Source organism: Papaver somniferum, chromosome 1, assembly GCF_003573695.1.
Source record: "Papaver somniferum cultivar HN1 chromosome 1, ASM357369v1, whole genome shotgun sequence".
NCBI classification, from domain to species: domain Eukaryota; kingdom Viridiplantae; phylum Streptophyta; class Magnoliopsida; order Ranunculales; family Papaveraceae; genus Papaver; species Papaver somniferum.
In genome coordinates this window covers 161,423,221-161,431,827 of record NC_039358.1, presented here as the reverse complement: position 1 = coordinate 161,431,827, position 8,607 = coordinate 161,423,221, and the positions used below count along the sequence as shown (strand labels likewise).

Here is an 8,607-nt window from a genome sequence, read left to right as displayed (position 1 = left end):
TCATGCCTTTGTGAATAGTTTTACCATGAACATAAACAAGTCATGAGCGGTTATACTAATCACACATATTCATAGTTCAAAATATATGCAATGAATAAAAATACCAATAATGCCTGATGATTTCTCTTTCGATTCAAAAAACAAGTTCATGAATTTACTTCCTTAAAACAAATGTAAAACATTGTTTCCTAGGATGAAATCTTCACCTTATACCCGTAGATAATCATAATAGCATTCAAACGATTATGTCGATGTCTTATCTACAAAGTTTAATAGTGAAGCAATAAACCTCGTATTGTATTCCTTAATACTATGTCTAACTAGAGTATAATCATTCATGCTTCACAGTTTGATTTTCAATATGCACGACTTGAAAGATACGTTAAGTTATGAAACAGTTCAAGTCTAATATCACTAACCTCAAGTGGAAGGATGATGTTGTCGTTGTAGCTCCTTACTTCTTCACTTCTTCAAGTCTTCGCAATACTTGTAATGTCTCATATCCTAATACTTTCAAGCAAACCTATACGAAGTTGACTCTAGTACATAATCAAGCGACTCTTAAATGAGTTTTGGCTCACTAAAATATGACAACCAAACTTGGCATACCAACGCTTGGTGGGTTCAACCGATCTATGCTCTAACACAGCTGATATGAGAAAACGTACTAGAACTAGCTCTTGTACTTTAGCTAGCATAATGGTTGTCCCAGAAGAACAATATGCTACTGAACCTGACTATGCCAGGATTTTCCCCCCAATCACAAATTTGGGGGATTTACCTTCGATCAACCTTTCCAATTGTTCTCGAAATACCCAGCCTCTGATTGATTCCTATGGAAATTATAATGTACGTACCTGCTGATACTTCCCCAATCAACAATGGTGTCCGCAATAATTCTCATCACAAGGCTGCTACTTCTAATCTCAATTCCTCTCAAGATACTTCTCAAAGTGGTGATCCTACCGGTACTCCTCTTGGTGGTGGGTCCGATTCCACCACTCAGGTAAATTCAACCCCCTCACCCCCTTTAATTGATCCTATTAATCCTTCTATCCCCATAAATCATTTTCCTGTCAATAATGTTAATATGCTAGCTTGGAACATTAGAGGGTTGGGTAATAAAACAGCTAGTAAGGAACTTAGTTTACTATGTAGAAATGTCAATCCTGACATCATTTTTTATCGGAAACCAAAATGAACAAAGATTTGGCGGATAGAAAATTAAAAAACATGGGTTTTCCTTGTACTTTTAATTTCCCTAGTATTGGAAGAAGTGGTGGCCTAGTCTTGGCTTGGAAGAAGGAAATACAACTCAACATTATATCATCAAGCATGAGGGGCATCTATGTCACATCCACAGACATCATTCACTCTAAAACTTGTCATATCCATTTTATGTATGGTGAACCTAATAGTAGTCTAAGGCATGCCTTTTGGGAAGAACAATGTCAACTGTCCCATGCCCCCTTAGATGAACCCGTTTTTTTTTTTGGTAGGAGATTTTAATGCTCTATTAGGTACTGAGGATAAGAATGGGGGTCTAGAGTTTGATGATACTGACTTCTCAAATCTTAGAAATTTTTGTTCTGTGTTTAACTTACATGATCCTGGTTTTTCTGGTCCTAGGTTCACTTGGTCTAATATGCAACAGGGTCCTGATTTAATTCTTGAAAGATTAGATAGATGTCTTATAAACCAGACTGCTGTGGACTTATGTCCTAAACTTTAGTGTTAACAATCTACCTAGAGATTCTTGTGATCATTTCCCCATGCATGTTGGTTTCAATTATGAGGATGTTTGTATGCCTATACCTTTTCATTTTATGGCTATGTGGAATGAAGATCCTACCTGTAGAGATATCATAATCAACTCTTGGTCTGTCAATGTTGTGGGTTCTCCTGCTTACAAACTAAAAGCTAAATTGTTAAGTACCAAGAGAGGTCTTAGGGATTGGAAAAAATTTTCTTTTGGTAATATTCAAACTAATATATCTACCATCAGGAAAGATCTGGCAGATGTTCAAATCTCAAATCCTATTGATTCTAGCACCACCTCTAGACTCAAAGTTAGATTGGAATATCTTTACAATTTAGAGAAACTTTATTGGAAGGATAAGTCTAGAGAGGTTTGGCTCATGGCAGGTGACAGAAACTCACCCTATTTCCATAGAGTTACCCTCTTTAGGAGGAAAGGAAATTTCATTAGTTGGATTAAGGATTCCTCAAATACTATTCTTACTGATAGAGATAGTATTGGAAATTCCTTTATAAATTATTTCAAAAATCTGTTTTTCTCTCACTCTCAGCAATTTCAGAATGAAATTCTTCTTGATCTCCCTGTCAAATATTTCTGATACGGATAATTCCTTTCTAAACTTTCCTCTTACTTCTAAGGAAATCAAGAATGTTGTTTTTCAAATAGGGGGGAAAAGGGCTCCTGGCCCAGATGGTTTTACAAGTATGTTCTATCAAAAACACTGGGACATTGTAGGTGAGGCTGTCATTGACATGACTCAAACCTGCTTTAGAACAGGGCATATTGCAAAAGTTTTCAACCATACCAATATTTCTCTAATCCCTAAAGTTCCTCTTGCTGAACTTGTGTCTCAGTACATACCTATAAGTCTTTGCAATTTCATTTACAAAATTCTTTCAAAAACTCTTGCTAATAGACTTAAACCTTTCATAAACAACATTATTTCCCAAAATCAAAGTGCTTTCATTCCTAAGAGGAGCATTTCTGATAATATTCTGCTGGCTAATAAGGCTATATTTGCTGTCAATCATAATGACAAAGTTGAAGGCATTGCTGCCATTAAACTTGATATGTCTAAAGCATATGCCAAATTGGAATGGTCTTTTCTTGAAAATGTTCTGACTAGAATGGGTCTTTCTAACCACTAGATTAAACTCATAAACCAGTGTGTTTCTACAGTTTCCTATTCTGTTCTCCTCAATAGTAACCCTACTGGGTTTTTTCAACCTGAAAGAGGTTTGAGACAGGGGGATCCTTTATCCCCCTATCTTTATATCATCTATTCTGAAGCTCTCTCTTCTTACATTGACAGTCCTTCAAAGAAAGGAATTTTGGAAGGCATTAAAGTGTGTAAAGAGGCTCCAGAAATGACACATTTGTTGTTTGCTGATGATTCCCTTTTGTTTTCAAAAGCAATTGTTCAAAATTTTAAATTATCAAAGACTACCTTCAAAAATATTGCTTGGCTTCTGGCCAAGAAATCAACTTTGATAGGTCTGCTATTTTATTTAGTAGGAGAATTCCTGAACATAGGAAAGCTCTTCTTGCTAATATCCTAGAGATTGAGAGCAGGTATTTGGGAGAAAAATATATTGTCACACCTACAATGTTTCAAGCCTCTAAAATTCAAACCCATATGGGTATTCTCCAAGCTGTGGATGCCAGAATATCTATCTGGCTACACAAGCTCCTGCCTCAGGCTGCTAGAACTACTTTGATTAAACACATTGGTCAAGCCATTCCCCCTTTTCAAATGGGAGCTTTCCTCATCCCTAAGCATCTTTGTAAACAAATGGATTCATATCTCTGCTAATTCTGGTGGGGAGAGACTTTAGATCCTAAAGATAGGAAACTACATCTGTTGGGTTGGGACATCTTGTGCCCCCCCAAAGGCAGAAGGTGGTCTAGGATTTAGAAAGGATGAATTAAATAACTTATCTATGTTGGCAAGGAATGCTTGAAAAATCGTAGAACATCCTAATTGTATGCTAGCTACTGTTCTTAAAGCCAAATACTTTCCTAAAAATGATTTCTTGAATGTTAAGTGTACTGGTAAGTGCTCTTGGACTTGGAAGTGTTTGCATGCTATAACAGAAGTGAAAACTACTATAACCCCCCTACTATATGGGTTCAATATATAGAAGCCCCACAAAATGGATCCTTCACTATCAACTCCATTCTTTCACATTTTGATATTTCTAGGCCCAAAACTTCATAATTCAGGGCTTATTAATAAAAAAATTATTTCGTAATACCAAAACCGCTCTTTAGTATATATGGGTAATAAAACTAGGTCTAGATTTCATTTTCTGGTTTCATTTTCTTTTTCAGTTTCCCTCTCCACTCTAAAGAGATTTCTGGTTTACAAGCAGAGAGATGTTGTTCATGGCGTCGTTCTACGGAGGAAAATAATTATCTCTATCGAATCTCTGTTGTTTTATCTACTGATGATATTATAAATTTCTACTCGGTTCAATGATTAAACCTTCTAACAATCAAGATTAATTCGAAAGGTTAATTTTTATGTTCAATTAGCTCTGTTGAGCAACAAATCGGAAGAACAAGATAAGTTTCTCACCTCTATATTTGATTCTATTTGAAATCTCGCTGTGTTTTAAATAAAATGAATGTTTGAAAAAATTGATTTACGGTTTCAAAAAGCTAATTAATTTGATTTTACTTCGAATTTTCAATCAGATTTATAATCATATTTTAGATTTGTAATCATCTTATCTTTCTCTTAAGTTTGAACTATCTATTCGTGTTTTTTTGTGAAATCTTTTTTAGGGTTCGTCTGTTGAGATTCCATAAATCTCCCAATTTTGCTCTAAACTCAAATCTGATTTCAGATCCATAATCGTCGTCTTCTAATACCTTTACCCATATGAGATCAGTGAGATCGGATAAATTTTAATTTCTTTTACAGTTAGATTTCTTACAAGATCTATTTACAGATCACGATAATGTTTATATATCTTGATTAAGAAGTGAAATTCACTAATTGTACGTTTGGTAATTACTTCATTTATATTTGATTCAGTATGTAAATGTTTTTTTAGAGCTTGTGTATGTTAGAAAGACAATTGTTAGTTTTCCTTCACCAATGATAATGTTATCTATGCTTTTTGCAGTTGTTGATGGTTCATATTCGGAATCATGAATTAAAGAATTAATTAGCTTATGTTAGACATGCATTCTGCCATATTTTTTTAACAATTATTATATAGTGTATGCTGACTAGAAGTCTAGAAAAATTTGGTAAGTAATTTTTTACTAACAAAGTGTGTGGCTCATAAATTGTTGCTCGTGATTAATAAAGACACTAGAACTTATAATTAGATGTTTGCATGCAATTAGTACACTTACTTCTAATTTTACATGTTTTGAATCGGACACTTTGGGGTGATTAGAGACAATGATCACCACCAATGTTGTATTTCTTCTCTTCTCAGGAATAAGACATGTGGTTTGATGACTAATGTCAATTTTTCCCACTTGTAGTAGTAGAAGAGACGGTAGGGATGGAAGTGCGAGTTTTGAAAAATAATTTGGAGCCAGTTGTTGTGCTAGTGGTGATCATGGAATCAGCGAATTAATCAGTTGAGGTAAGGACGCGAACATATATGTATTCTTGATGAAAACTAGCCTAAAATGATCATTTTAATTTGTTGAGAAAATATTGTTTAAAATGAATTGTGATTTTGTTTTGTATTATTTTTTTCAATTTGTTATGGTCTGTTTTGGGAAAATGTTTGATTGGTTAAGCCTCTGCTGGATGGCGTATATGTAGTGTAGAATTAACACAATTAGTTTTTGCAGTAGTGGGATCCTTGTTCCTTGTTGTATATATAGTGCAGAACCTTAGATGCAACGTTAAATCTAACCTTAAATTTTAATCTTAGGTAAGAATTACAATATTTTAAGCTTACTTGAACCTTATGGGTTTGGCTCCTCTAATCAAATAGCCTTGTACCTTACTGACAAGTATAATATATCTATATAAATGATTTGTCTATATTCCGGAGTCATGTACATACTACATAGTAATATATATGCATGTGTAACTAAGAATTACACAAGTCAGATGCATGTGTAACTCCCATTTACACTAGTCAGATGCTTGTTGATACATGTTCAACCCATATAGTATGGGGTTAATTGTTGGAGCAAAACAGAGTGATGTATATTTGCGTCAGTCTGTATTGGTGTTATGAGGTGTCTAAATGATGTGTTGGATTGTGAGAGCTAAAAATAGATTGTTTATGATTTTGATTAAATTTGTTAATGGAAGGTATGCTGATTTTTTGTATTTTTTTACTTGTCACAGCTGATGTGTGAGGATCTAAAAGATGAGGATGTAAAGCCCCTATCTCCTCAGAAGCTTGATTCCTTAGAAAATGATGACCTTGAACTTGGATATGGATATGCTGGTATCCTTTCCAAAATTGTAAGTAATGTTGGTATTAATACTACTGATTCATTATCAATCACGTGTATATGTTTGTATGGTTTGTATTTACTGGTAGGTTAATGATTCTATACTTTTTCATGTAGTAGACTTCACCTATTTATATTATTAGTTGGGTTAACTTTTTAAACAGGTGAGTATGTTAAGACTGTAGTATTCATATGAATTACATCAGTTTGTTTTGGGGTTATCACCTTAGTTGGGTTAACTTTATAAACCGGTGAGTATGTTAAGACTGTAGTATTCATACTCTTTATGAGTAATGCTGCAATTGTCATTGTAAGTTATCACCTCGTCCCTTATGTTATTGATTTTTCAAGCGGTTCCATCGCTTCTTTTGCACATTCATGGAAATTTCAGCTTTAGATTCATATCTTTCTTTGTTTTTCTGTTGGCGTCATAGTTGGACCTAGCAACATTTTGAGGTGGGGGGCTTGCAAGGTTCATTGGTATCTGCTTAATTGTGGTGGTTGTTGCAATTGCGGAGGGGACTCTTGAAGGTGGGCTATTTGGAGATCTTTCCTTCATGTGTCCTGAGTTTATGCAGGTAATGTTTTTTTCCTCTTTATGTCACTATATGTTAATTGCTGTAGAATTATATGAAAATTCTGGAACCTTGTGTCAAAATTATATTTTTACTTTCACTTTTCCAGCATACGAAGATGATTATATTTTTACCTCAAACCTAACATGTCAAAGTTCAACTTTGTGAAGTTATCTTGTTCTATCCTTGCTTTAAAGTTAAATTTGCTTACTGTCATGTAGTTGTATGTATTATTTGATGTTTGTGAGTCTTCGCTTATATTTGTATAGGTATTTCCTTAGCCTTCTACGACTGAAGTATCTAGTATTCATGTCTCGGAGGTGATTTGTGTATGAGCATATGTAACTTTTAGTTACACTAGGAAAATGCATGTGTAGCTCTTAGTTACACTCGGAAAATGCATTTGTAACTTTTAGTTACACTAGGAAAATGCATGTGTAACTACCAGTTACACTAGGAAGATTGGATGACTCTGTAAATTGTAATAAGATGCATAGTCTAATAAGACTACACTGTAAATTGTACGTGCCAGGTACACGAGCCATACTACTGATGAACCCGAAATGATGTAAAGCTCAGTTTACTTGTTTGCATGTAGTGGCTAACTGAAACATTCTACTGTAATATTGTTAACTGTACTCTGTTTTCCATCCTATTTGATCATGTATATGTGTTATTTCAGGCGAGAATTAGGCGACATAACCTATATGTTAATTGTAAATCATATTAGGAAGATACATGGGTAAATGTGAATCATATGTAACTCTTTATGTCACTATATATTAATTGATATAGGATTATAGGAAAATCCTGGAACCTTCGGTTGGTAGGATCCCATATTTTGATGAAATTATGTTGCTATAAGCATGTGTATCTACTAGTTACACATGCTTTCTAGCATGTGTATCTGCTAGTTACACATACTTTTAGGATATGTAATTGTTGGTTACACTTGCATTTTAGATGTGTAATTGTTGTTTACACATGTATTTAGGTATGTATGTTTGCCATATTCTTCTCTTGAACTATACATTTCAAAAGGCAAATAATATAGATTTGTTGACTTTGGGTTTCGTGGTTCGCAATTCATGTAGTGATCGCGAATAAAAGAATGAGGCATGTTTTTTTTTTCTAAAGTATGTTGTTTGAAGATGTTGATAATGTTGTGCCTTTCAAGTGCAAGGTTCAGTTTTTTACTTGATGAAGAGTTAACGGAAGTTGCTGCAAGTGATGAGGTCAGAGCTGCTATTGTATATAAGATTAGCATGGAGCACATTGGCGAAGAAGTATGTTAATTATTTGGTTATTTTTGAAAACAATGTGGTATGCTTCAAGGTATTTGTTGTTGCCTGCTAAATATTTGTGCAGATTGATCTAATTGATAAACAGACGAATTATTGTAAATGAAAATTAAAGTAATACCTGTATTTTCCGTATATGTAGTTTTGATGTATAATTGATGCATATGGATGTGTAACTTGTAGATACACATACATATAGCATGTGTAACAAAAAGTTACACATGTATATGGATGTGTAACTTTTAGATACACATGCCATACACATGTGTAACTTCTGGTTACATGTGTGTAACCGTTTCTTGCCATACACATATGTGAGTCCACACATAAATATACAAGTGTAACTTTGCATTACACATGTCATATGGATGTGTAACTTCTGTATACACATGCCATATGCATGTGTAACTTCTGTTTACACATTTGCACTATACTTTAGTAATTTTGGGCCTAAATTTAAAATTTTATTTGATTATGGGCTTTACAATATATAAAAGGGTATGGATGTCCTTTAATAACTCGGGGCCTATATTTA

The 8,607-nt window shown here is 34.1% G+C and overlaps 1 long non-coding RNA gene across 1 annotated transcript; it reads left to right on the top strand.

Annotated features, from left to right (window-relative positions):
• Window positions 1–4,895: 4,895 nt before the first annotated feature.
• Window positions 4,896–8,199, top strand: LOC113333772. Its single transcript, XR_003352339.1, has 4 exons — window positions 4,896–5,364; window positions 6,087–6,206; window positions 6,631–6,774; window positions 7,949–8,199. It is a non-coding gene; the product is annotated as an uncharacterized LOC113333772 (long non-coding RNA).
• The last annotated feature ends 408 nt before the right edge of the window (window positions 8,200–8,607 follow it).